General features: G+C 49.4%; 1 protein-coding gene across 9 annotated transcripts in view; it reads left to right on the forward strand.

Moving 5' to 3' along the window:
* ZFHX3 (zinc finger homeobox 3) overlaps positions 1-12,076 on the forward strand; it is a 187,439-nt gene that overhangs the window by 59,645 nt on the left and 115,718 nt on the right. The window contains exon 1 of one of the 9 annotated variants that reach the window (XM_082769775.1): positions 4,963-5,045. The exons of 7 other annotated variants lie outside the window; for them this stretch is intronic. The gene's annotated coding sequence lies outside the window, so the exon portion shown is untranslated. Of the gene's footprint in view, positions 1-4,962; positions 5,046-5,719; positions 5,779-12,076 lie in introns of those variants that run through there. One more of the 9 variants, XM_082769776.1, reaches the window with a different exon arrangement.

Genomic DNA, 12,076 nt, shown 5'->3' on the forward strand with positions numbered 1-12,076 from the left:
GAAGTAAGTGGTGCTGGGACACCCCTCTGCTGTCCCTGGCTCCTCTGAAGCTGGAGCACGAGCTTGGGTCCGTGGTGCTGCGCTTGCAGGCAGGCCAGGAAGGGCCGCGGGTCCTGCAGGCTCAGCAAGGGGGTGGCGCTGGGTCAGTCGGGAGGTGCAGAAGAAGCCCTTGGGGCTGGCGGAGCTGCTCCTCTCGGTACCAGCCATGGCAGGATGGGTGCCGAGGGGGCTGTGAGCTCCCCGAGCCTGGGGCACGGCAGGCAGGAGGGCTGCTTCTGAGCGCGGGTAGCCCGGCACCACTGGAGTCTTCTGGTGCTGCTACAGCGTGAGCGATAAATAACGTTGAAAGCAACAAGGGGCAAGCATTGCCTGATCCATGGCAGTCAGCTGAGCACCTCACAGTCCCGAATTCTGAGCACAGAGTATTAACGAGACAGGAGGTAGAGAAGACTACATGGAATTTTATTGACCCTTTTTGGCTGCTGTTAGTTTTTTGTTTTGTCTTTAGAAAATAGATCTGTTTCCCCCGTTGCCTGTTTTTTGTGGATATGGTGACCTTTCCAGGCTGTAGAGGGAGATGGTGGGTGTCTGAGGGAAGGGCTGCTGTTCTGTAGTCACCTTCAGGACTGTCATCTGGCTTGTCCTCGTGTGCTGCAGGACAGCCTTTTCTCACTGCCAGAAAGGGTGTGAAAGTTGATATCTTTTGTAGAGCTCTCAGTAGGTGACAGGGGACATACTTGTTACTTGTCCCTCCTTGCCTTTAAGCTGTGCAGATGCTCCGTCCATTGTTAGAGTGTCCCCTAATTCCTCTGATTGCACGGAGCAGCAGAACAAAGTTGTTCACAAAACAAGAACTGTTTTACAGAATATTGTTCTAGAACAGAGGAAATAAAAATCCAAGCAAGCCTTCGGGGAAGTGCTTCTGCCATGTGTCTTGGTGAATACGGTCAGTGGTGCTCAGCACGTTTCCCGGGGCGGACCTGCAGGGCTCTGGCTCTGTGGATCGTGCCGTGCCATGCCATTTGCCAAATGCTGTGTGAAGGGGGGGGGTTTGGCTTGCTCTGTGGCAAGGTGTCGATAAAACAAGACACATTATGTGTAGAGTTGAGCTGCGTGCTAGTACTTCAGATGGAGAAGTCAGCTCTCAGAAGGCTTGCAGCTGTGGGCTGGTGTGAAGCTGGGGTTGGCTGTAAATGATAGTGGATTTCCGAAGAAAAACAAAGAATGCCTTGTCCTGGGGAGCCTGACACACTGGTGCTTGGTGCTGGCTGCAAGTCGACTCTTCGGCTCCTTCTGGCCCTGGGGGGAAAGGGAATAGTAGTGGCTGGCCCTTATAGAAATGATGGGGAGGGATATCTACTCCAGTTCATTAGACTCTAATTATAAAGGATTGTTTTGGTCCTGCTTATCTTCAGGATTGCTGATAAGAAAGAGCAGCCTCAGCCCCCTGAGACCTCTGTGATGAGTTTTGTGAGGTTCTGCGGCCTAGCAGCGGTGCTTGGGGGTGAGCGGGGACAAATTTTAGAAGCTCTTGGCCAGGTCTCCAGTCTCTAAAGCAGTGTCTGTGTGCTGTGACCTGTTTGCTCATTGAAGTGCCAGTTTGATCACATTGTCAATTCCACCGTTAACCTTTTGCCTGCTCTGCAAGCAAGCTGGAGAAGTAAAATACCTTCCTCACCAGTTCCTGAGGATACAGATGTGCATGGGAAAGACCAGCCTAGACAAAAGGGTGCTTTAGCAGTAGTAGGGTGGGAGGGTTGTATGATGTCCTGGTTTTCATGCTGAAGAACGTGGCTTTCCACAGTCCGTGTATCCTTCTCTGCCTGTGCTTGTGGCAGCCTTTACAAAGAGGGGAGCGGGGAGGGAAGGGCTGGGGAGAGGCACCAGGGAACAGGGGGCCTGGGGCAGGGAGGTGCTAGGGAGCAGGGAGGTCATCCCGGTGGTGGTGGGAGATGTGAGGAGGAGGAAGGAAGGGCTAGAACATTGTCCAGAAGCACCATCGGGGGTGTGATACAGGTTGAGGCCAGTCCGTAGTAAGACTGCCTTGACTGGCATGATGTTTATTTAGCAAATATAGACTCGGCTTACTTAGAGAAAGTGACCCAGCTTGCCTGAAAGCAGCTAAACAGAATAGTGGGGTGCTGCACCAAGTACCGCGTGCAGCCCGTAGCATATGGTCCTTCGGGTTAATACCTAAATGAAGCTGTCAGAGCCTTGTCCATACTGGGAGATAATGGGACCTGTGCTTCATAATTAGTTCCCGTAGAGCTGCTGACAGAACCCTGGAGCTTCAGTCCTTGTTAAAACTCATTTTCAGCTGTGATTTGATAGCAGCGTTAGCATGGAGCCCAGTTATGTTATAGTTTCCATTCCTGCTCCTGTTGTTGAAGTAAGAGATGCTTTTGTCAGAGGAGATGCAGTCTTGCAGTTTGCATTTTTGCTTATTTGCTGTAGGCTAATTGGTGCATGTTACTGTGTTTGGTTCAGGAGAAGCTTTTTGGTACTTGTAGTGTTGTCTTACTTTTTCCAGGTAGATAAGTTGCTCACCTTGCAGACACCTGGTGCCGAGCTGCTGCCATCCCCCTTGTGGTATGGCCTGCATGCACATATGCCCGGTGTTACATAGGGGTGAATCTCCCAAATTGAATATATCTGGAGTTCAGTTATCTAAAAAAAATTCTTAATGTATTGCACAATAATTTCAGCCCCCGAGGGAAGAATTCTGTTAAACTTCTTAAAAAGTAGGTAGATAAACTGGGAAGTCTAAAGAAAGAAGTTATTGAAATACTGGAGAAAATTTTTTGAAGTGGGAAATTTAGGAGTTATGATTTTTAGCTGATCAGAGGGAGGATTGAGAACTGAAGTTAGAGGTTTTGGTATTTCTGTTCCTTCCCTGGAAGGGGTTGCTCAAGAGAAAGGTGAGCACAGGTCTGTGCCTGTAAGAGTGGTATCACGATGTAGGGTGTGCGCATGATAAATAGTTCAGGGACTACCTCTAGCAAGGTGACCTTCTCCATCCGAGCAGGAGCTTGGAGGTGAAGGTGGCTCAGGGTTAGTGCTCCGGAATAGCAGAGTGTGGAGGACTTTTACCGGGGTCCAGGAGGTCCTCAGACAGAAGATTAAGACCTGGCAATGCTTATTTTTGTAAAAAGCTCAAGACAGCGCTAGAAGCATCTTGCAGGCACCCTGCAATTATCATAATAAACAGTTTTATCATCTGCTTGGCAATCAATAATGTGGCTTATGCTGCTTTAGTATCTCACTGGTATTGATTACCTTAACAACTGTGCTGCGGTCAGCTTCTGTTAACCCGTGCTCTCCTGGTGGGGTTGGCCGGCCTGCTGCAGGAGGCAAAAGACTTGGGTTTCAACCTCGATGTTTGCAGATGTTTAACAGTGGACAGGGTCAAAAAGAGCTTTTATTTGGAGATGCTTGATGGTAGGATTTTAATGCGGGAATGTGAAATTAAATACAAAAGATCTGCATACGCGGTATTTTAAAATAGAAGGATTGAAATGTGATTCGTGGTTTGGGCTCAGATCAGCGTGGGCCTGTAATGGAATTTTGTCGTGCTTTGTTGGAAGGGGTTTCACCAAAGCAGTGCACGCGCTGTGGGGGCTGTCCTTGAAGAAGAAAGGCTGCGCTTTCTGCAGTGAGGCTGTAACGCTGTGCCAGGTCCTGGGCTCAGAACGGGACTGAGATGGGAGCGTGTGCTGGGCATGCCCTCGGCTGCTTCTGGGTCTGCTGGGACTACCTGAGGGCTGGGTAATTCATGGGTGTGCTGTCACATCTCGTACCCGCCTGACCTCTGACAGCAAATGCTATCTGGTGGCTGTGGAATAGGACGTTTGCTCGTAAAACTCCATTGATCCTGCAGCAGCCAGCAAGGCTGAGCTGGGAGAGCTAAATGCTGCTGTGTGTACCAAAGACTTTGTTTCAGCTAAGTGAACCCTTGGGGGTGTTTTGACAGCATTGCCTCAGCTTCCAGCAGAGCAGTCAGCGATTAAGAATATCGGGTTAGTTGCTTACTCCATTTTGGGAGGAAGAAAGATGACTGTGTCAGGATCCAGATGGGACTTTAAGACAGGACTTTGTGGGATTTGGGTGTACCTAGATAGTTGAGTCTCATGGCCCAGCATTTCTCCTAATGGAATTTCCCATCATTTACTGCCCTGCTGATTTCTGATCAATGAAAATAAAATTGCATTGCCTCCTGAGAGGCTCCATGTATGGCTACAGCCTCCAGCTGTGTCAGTTCCGGTAAGATAATCTCATCAGGCGTGCAAGAGGGTAATAGGAAATAAAAATAAAACCCACAATTAGCAAGAGGGCAAGCATCAGCGTAACGCTTTCAGTCCTGGAGGTCTTGAAGCACGTGTAGCAAGTTCCTTCCCCACCCCTGAAGCGACAGCTCTGAGGATGCCTGGTCCTACGGAGGTGTGCCGTGGTGCCCATGGGCCTGGGTTTGGGAGTCTGTACAGACCCGCCGGGCATGTGCTTTGGAGCTTGTATTTATCTGAGTCCGTGTCAGTTCTCCCTTGTGAGACAGTTAAACTTTCACAAGAGATGTGTTTGTTCTGAAGTGTTACAGGGATGTAGCTGCTGATAGAGTGGCTGCATTCTGTGGACCTGGAGAGCATGAACTTGAGACTTTGAGCCCGTTGAGCAGCGTGTAGTTATTGACGCCCGTTGGTTGCTGCAATCAGAAGGGTTTATTTTGACCAGATAAAGAAAATCCTCACGCTGTACCTGGAGTCTAGAACAGGGCAGTGTGTTTTGTAAGCAGATGAGTGTGCAGATGCTCTTTGTGGGAACCTGGGACCCCCTGGACCTCTCTGATCTGCTAAAAGTTGGCATAAAATAGTCTATCCAAGAAGCTTTCCCAAGCAAACTGAAAGATTTCTTCACCTGTTTTGGGCCTCTCTATTTATTTATTTCTGAAGGTCTCGTTCCAGCACTGTAAAACGTGCTCCGTGCCAAAACGCTGGCAGCGCATCCGAGCACGTGTGCTTGTGACCTTTGCAACTGGGCTTCGCAACACCAGCGTGAGTCAGTGCGAACACGTCAGGCAGCGGCGGTGTTTGTCGGGGTAGCGAGCGGGATGGTTCCTGAATGACCGAATGCTGAGCTCCTGTCTCTGAGCGTGCTCTGCTGGTGCAAAGCACAGGCTTCCCCGAGGGGTGGGAAGGAGTGACCGAGCCCGGGACCAGGCAGCGCGTCTGTTTCCTAACAAGGACTGGATCTGAGCCCTGGCAGAGAAGATCGGCATGACTTATGAATCTAACTCTTACCCTCTGTTTGGCCCTTGACACTAGTCTGGAACACATATGTTGTTTGGGTAAAAGAGCAGAAAGGAAGGAGCGCTGGCAGGCTTCTTCCCAGGCATGAGAGTCTGCAGGCTGTGTGCTGCGAGGAGCATTGCTGGGAGGGTGCTGTCTAACAGTGCAGCGTTGGCTTTCCAGGCCGGACCATCTGAGGCTGGCTCTGCCTGCTTTTGAAGTCCTGTTGAGGGTCTGGTTGTAGCTTGGCTGTGGTGGTTTATAAGAGTTAGCTCTCCGTACAGCAGTGCAAATGCCTCCAGTTTCTTACTGGGTGGGACTGCCCAGCACGTCGAGTAACTGGAAGGAGGGGAGAGGATGAACCATCAGCAAAGCCACAGAAGCCAGCTGGAATTTCTCACTTTCAGGAGTCGCTGCTCTGGTTTGCATCCTGCGGTCTTACTATACGTGCTGCGCTGTGGCAGAGATCTGGTGATTTAAATGCGTACAAACTATCAAAGTTAGTGTTTAAAGCTCAAGTTTTAATTCAGGGTATCTGTGTGGATTGGATGAGTGTAGGTGTTACCGGGTGTGTGGTCTTGCTGGGTGTAAGTGTGCTTCGTGGTGAGGGACAGGTGGCCGCAGAGGAGCTGGGACAGGTTACTAGGATAAAGGTGAAGGAGGGGCAAAATAGGGCAAGTTTCAGACTGCAGCAAAAGGAGCAGTGAGACCACTTTCCCTAAGTATGGGATTTGGGGAACTGGAGTCCGTGCAACTGAGTGAAGCGGCTTGTCCCCGATAGCTCTTTGGTTAATTTTGGAGTTAGGTCAACAACACTGCACTGAATATGTGAACCAGATGCAAGTGTAGCTATTTATTCAGCAACATAGTCTGGAAATGACATTTGACAAGAAACGCTGGGGTTTTAGAGCAAAGGGGTAAATTGCACAACTGAAGAATCAAGGAATGTGCAATGTTTTAAAACAAACCAATGTGGGAACACAATCTGAAACTTTTGTCATGAACAACACAGGAGAGGCGAGGTTCATGCAGGACATGGAAAACAAGCTCCGTGTCCTGGGAGCATGACAATAACATGTCACTTATAAATTAAGCAAGTGTTTGACTTTGTTTTGCAGAGAAATGGGACTTAAGCTAGTCTACCTCCAATGCAAAATACTTCCACTCCAAAGAGTGCCTCTGGAGGAATAAACGCTCTTTTCCCCAGCTGCTCACTTAAAACCCTCTGGCACTCATCTGGATTACTCTGCTCTCAATGGCAGTGGGTTGGTGATTATATAAATATTTTTGTGTGTAGTACAGTAGCTGGCTCAAAGGGATCAGCAAACTTGGAATAATAGTTCATAAAATGTTTTCTGAAAAGCTCCCTGAACCTTGCATTTCCCTCATTGGCTCAACTTTAGCTGGTGTGAAGGACAGAGGAAAAAATGTGGATAATGCAGAAGGTTCACCTTCTCAAGGAGACCCTTTCTCTTAGTCTCATGCCAAGTGCTTGAGCCCTACAGCTTTCAGTCCTGTTTTGTTCAGCATTTCCTTTGCTTCCTGCTGCTTGAAAAGCTGTTTATGCTAATGATCCTGTGAAGATCTGAGGAACTTGCTGTGCTTATGCATGTGAGCCTGTGTGTAAGAGAGCGCTTGTATTCTCTGCCGCGTTAACGAGCGTGCGCAGAGCAGCGCCTGTTTGTGTTGTCAGCACGCCAGTCCTGGAGCTCTGTCGGCTGCCAAAGGCAAGCCCGCCATGTGGTTGTCTTCCTGCAGGGAGAAGACCATCCTGTCCTTTAGAGGTGCCTGATGAATCTTGCCTTTCTGTAGACCGCCGCGTCCTGCCTCATCCTTTCCGGGGACCTTGTGCCCTTCAGGACCAGCTGGTTAGAAGGGAGAACGTGTGGTTTTCACAGGGACTTCTGCAGAAGCATGTGAGCTCTGGGCTTTGGCAGGATAGTGAGCTGGTTCGTGAGTATTTGTAGCTCCAGGACTCTTGTCAACAGGTATTTGAACCTGTGGGGCGCTGTTGGTTGGACCCTTCTTCCACCAAGGGGCACGTCTGCTGGCTTCCTGGTGCGTGGGCATGGACGTGTGTCCAGACAGAAACAGCAGTGCTGAGCAGGGTCTGCAGAGAAACACCAGGAGGTTCAAAGCAGCTTGAGAGCTTCTGGTTGGTAAACCCAAACCTTAGGTGAGGAAGAAGGCTGGATAGAGAGTTTGTTCAGGATTTGGCAGGGCTGGCACCTGGTTGTGAATATTCGGCAAAACTCATTTGTTGATGAGGCAACTCCCGTGTGATGAGGTGTATGCCAAAACACAACTTTGTCTTGCTTGGAAACATGCAAGATGCAACTTAATATGTGAAAAAGGGAAATGAGCTTAAAACTTCTTTTTTGAAGCATTGAACTCAGCAAATAAATATCCTTATTTTCAGTCCTTTTGTTAGGAATTGCTTAAGAAGAATCTCAGAGCGCAGACATTGTAAAATGTGGACAGAAAACCATAGCTAGAAATCATTCTTCAAGCCATGAATCCACATTCACTGTTGTATGTAATTTTTGGCTCATTTATACCATTTTATCCTAATATTTCAAGTAATGTAGCAGACTCGTCAACATTCCCCTGCATAGTAATAACACCTTCCAACCTTTCTGGTACCTCAACGAATGGGAAAGAGCTGGCACACGTATCTTCTGTATGTTGGAACGTAACGCGTTTTGTTGAAGCTGGGAACTGAAGCTATCTCTGTGTTGCCACCAAGCTCGAATATCCAGCCCTTGTTGCTTAGGAAATTGAAAACGATCTTTCTATTCTAGGAAGTGAGTTTCCACGTATTTGTGTGATAACAGCTACTGTATAAATCTTGCAAAGTGACAACATGCTCACGCAACTTTGTTTTACCCCTGTATGTGACCCTTCTCCTTACTAAGTGAGGCAGTGCGTGATCGTGTAATTAAAGGCAGTGTCGTAATGCATATGTATAGAGGAGAAAAATTAAAGTTGCTTAGGCAACAACATACATTCTGTTTTTCCTTAGTTTTTGGATTCTTGATTCTAGGTAGTGATTTTTATCGTGTTTTTCCACATGCAATTTCCTAAGTGTTACGAGAGTGCTTTGTAGCACGCCAGGTGCTGGGAAGTGACGCAGGAGGCTTTGATGCTCCGTGTTCGTTGTGTCACCACTCCAGACGGATTGGGTAACCGCCTTCTCCCCCCTCCCAGGCTTTCTGATCCCAGGAGCACTGAGCTTTGAGTGTACCTGAACTTAGGGATTACACAGTTATTTGGCTACTCAGTAGTATGTCCATCCCTATTTTTTTAGGCTGAAACGAGTGCCATCCCGTGCCATTCCTGAGCCAGGAGCTTCTTGGCTGACCTGGCCATTAGCATCTTGCCATGCCGTGCCCTTCTGAGACATCTTAAAATGCCACGATGAGCCAGTAAGGAGGGGTGTGCGCAGAGCTTCTAAGGCCACTCTCAGTCCCCGTGCTTTCTTTGTCTTCTTGCCTCTGACCTGTTCCTCTCCCCCTGCGAATCACCAGCACCTGTGCTAGAGCTAATCTAGGGTAGTCTCTCAGCCTGTGTTTATGGTATTGATTTATAGAGCGTCTGTTGGCACAACAGGTAGGTGTGTGTTTGCAAAGTTTAGAGGCCGTTGTGCAGTTCTCTGCAACAGGAAGCACTCGGGTCCAGTTGCTGACTGTAAGCGTTTGCATAAGCCATGTCTCCTGTGGAGCCATGGCATAAAGCTTAAAAATCAAAAGCTGGCTGGAATTTGTGAGGCTCTGCTGCTTGCCAGGATGCTCTGAAGGAGCAGACCCTGCTCATTACAAGGTTGAGCACTTCTCCGCACCGTGTGGGCTGTGGGAATAGGCAGGGGGTGGGGTGCCTGGCTGGGTATCTTCCAGGGTAATGGCCGTGGATGTAATGCATCTGCTTGTATCTTTTCCCTGTCCTCAGCACCCTTTTTTCATGGTGCCATGTGGGTCATTAGCTGAGGGAACAGTTTCTCACTGTCTCTTTCTCCTTTTGTTTTCCTCCTTCCTCATTGCTTCCAGTCTTGGTTTACTGCCAAACAGCCTCTTGTGAAAGGGCCGCCTAATTAACCCTGTGCTAATTAACAATTTAAAATTACACAGCACGGCTGTTCATATTTAATTCTCGGGAAGCCTGGGCAACAGCAGGAGCCCCCTCCTCCCTCCCGCTCTCCCTTCCCCGTGCCGCTGCCACGCTGGGGAGGAAGATGCGCGGCGGTGCGGGCTGGGGGCTGCCCCGCGAGCTGCGGCCCCCTCCTCGGCGGTGGAAGCGTTGCTGTAAGGTGGCAGTTCTGCAGGTGTGGAGGGTGGGACAGGAGCTGCAAGGAGGTGACGGGGAGCAGCGGGGGTCGACTTCACTTGTGCCCTGGACAGAGCACGGCTGCAGACGGAGCAGCCGCGGTTGGTAGAAACTCCCGATGAAAATGTGGGGCCCAGCGCAGTGCTTCTGGGCACGCCGGGCCCTCCAGCTGTGGTTCAGCTCTGGGCCGCTGTGGCCGCTGCTCCTGCCCTGCTAGGAACTCCCTGCCCGCCAGTGCCTGGGAGAGCTGTCCCACTGGGTCCCAAACCTGCTCCAAAGGGTGCGAGGTGCAGCGATGCTGTGGGGCTGGGTGGGCTGCCTGCGGGAGGCACAGCAAGCACAGCCATGGGAGCTGCGGGTGGCTGCAAGCTGCGTGGAGCAGCTCGGGACACGAGGATGGAGAAGGGAGCGAGGGAGAGCCCTTCCCTGCCGCAGGGGCACGGGGAGGCTCTGGCGCTCAGGCTGTTCTCTCTGTAACTGGAGTTCATTGATTTTACGGGAAACCATGTTTACAGACAGAGTGCTGATCGACCTGACGAGTTGACTTCTGCCTCCTTAAGTAAGAACTACCTTTTCTTATTGACTGGCTGATAAACAGAGCAAAGAGGGCGGGGGGCCGGGGAGAGGATGGGGAGGTGTGGAGCGCACAGGGGTTGGTCTGTCCTCGCCAGCTCTGCGCGTCCCCTCTGGGTCATTTAGGGATGGCCTCAGAGGGAGATGCAGGGCCCCTGGTAGTGGCCTACATTGTCCTCCAGCAAAAAGTCTGCTTTGCGTTAACAAGGAAATCACCCTTTTCAGTTTAAAGGGATGATACCTACAGTTCGTGTGTGTATGGAAACAAATCCACGCCTTTTCCTCCTTCAGCATCGTTCTTTAGGAATAGCTCTGGAGATGATGCTGGGTTTGGAAGGGGCTTGGCACGTGCCTGGGGGCTGTGCAGGGCAGGCAGGCCGTGCTCTGAGGCGCTTTCCGCCTGCCCCAACAGGGCCACGTGCCGAGCAAACAGAGGAAGGATTCCTTCAGAGCAGCACCTCCTGAGCTGGTTAACTTGGAGTGGGGGAGACATGTTAAAGCAACCCAAGGCAGAAAAGCCCACCAATTAATTGGTAAGCGCTTGCAGGTTTGCCTGGCCTGGCCTGGCTCGGAGAAGAGATTGGCTTTCTTGTCAATAAACAAGTCCCCAGTGCAGCATCAAAGCCGCAGTCCTTTATCAATCGCGGCCTTCTCTTCCCGCATGTTCCTGTAACTTACCAAGCATTTATTACATTGATTTTACAATCAGGCTGTTAACCCTCCCACCCCATCAGCCCTGCTAACCCTTTTGGCCCAATTGTCAGTCAGGCATCTTCCTGCCAATCAAGAGTTCTTGATAATGGAGATGCTCACATTCATGGTGCGTGTTGTCTGTGCACGGTTCCTGGGGAGCTAGCTGTGCTTTGCTATTTTACTGTCTTCTTAATGATGATTTTTTTATTTATTTGATTTTCAGATTTTAAATTATTTAATGCCAGGGAATTTTTGTCCAGGCTGGCAAACTGAATGCTTTTTGTCAAGGTGTTTTGAAATTGGGGCACTCTTGTTCCACATCGTATTTTGAAGTCTGCACAGATATTCCCAGAACTTTTCTTGGTAGAAATAGAAGGCTTATGGAGTTCCTCATTTACTCAGTTTTCACCCAATATGAATGTTTCAGTTTGATTTGGATCACAGTTGTCAATACAAAGGTAGCAGTTAGGAGGAGAGGATATGTCACATTGTGGAAAGATGGATATGTAACCTCATTACAGAAGAATCTGGGATCAATTTGAAGAAAATGCATAGCTAAAGACAAATGTTTAGTGGGAGAGAGCTAGTAAGCAAGAGCCGTTACAAGGCACTGTTAAAACACTTTAGCTAAAGGTAAGCAAAAGGGTGTCTAGGATGCCTGAGCCTTTTGTCAACAGAATCAGGGTATTCCTCTTTCTTACTCCATTCCATGCATCAGGTTATTTCTATTGCAGATCAAGCTGCTATTTATTCCCAATGCAACCACCCAGATAGCAGTTCATGGCATAAGGTCCAAGGAAAGCGGGAACTGGAAATGCTACAAAGCCATGTGTACAAACGCTTCGGATCATAAAACCATTGTGCGTGTGTCCCTGCGTAGGCAGCTTCTCTGCGCTTGCTTTGAGAACTGCTACTTTCTGACCTCATAGGTAGCAGTAAATAGTTTTTCTCAGGTTTCACCTGAACTAAAATAGAATGGAAAACTGCCCAGGTACCTTCAGGTGGGGATGTCCAGAATCCCAATCTGTTGGTCAGCAGTGCAAAGAAGAAAGTCAGACTTGCTTTTGTCTGATGATTCCACTTCTGATTCCCACAATGCAGGAATAGCGTTTGGGTGCTGCGGAGTGTTATCCCTGATGCAGGGGTGAGGACAAAACAGAAGATGCCTCCCTCTGAATGCTGGAGGGCTTTCTGGTGCTAGCATCTGTGCA

Source organism: Aythya marila (genome assembly GCF_965140915.1).
Source record: "Aythya marila genome assembly, chromosome: 12".
Lineage (NCBI taxonomy): Eukaryota > Metazoa > Chordata > Aves > Anseriformes > Anatidae > Aythya > Aythya marila.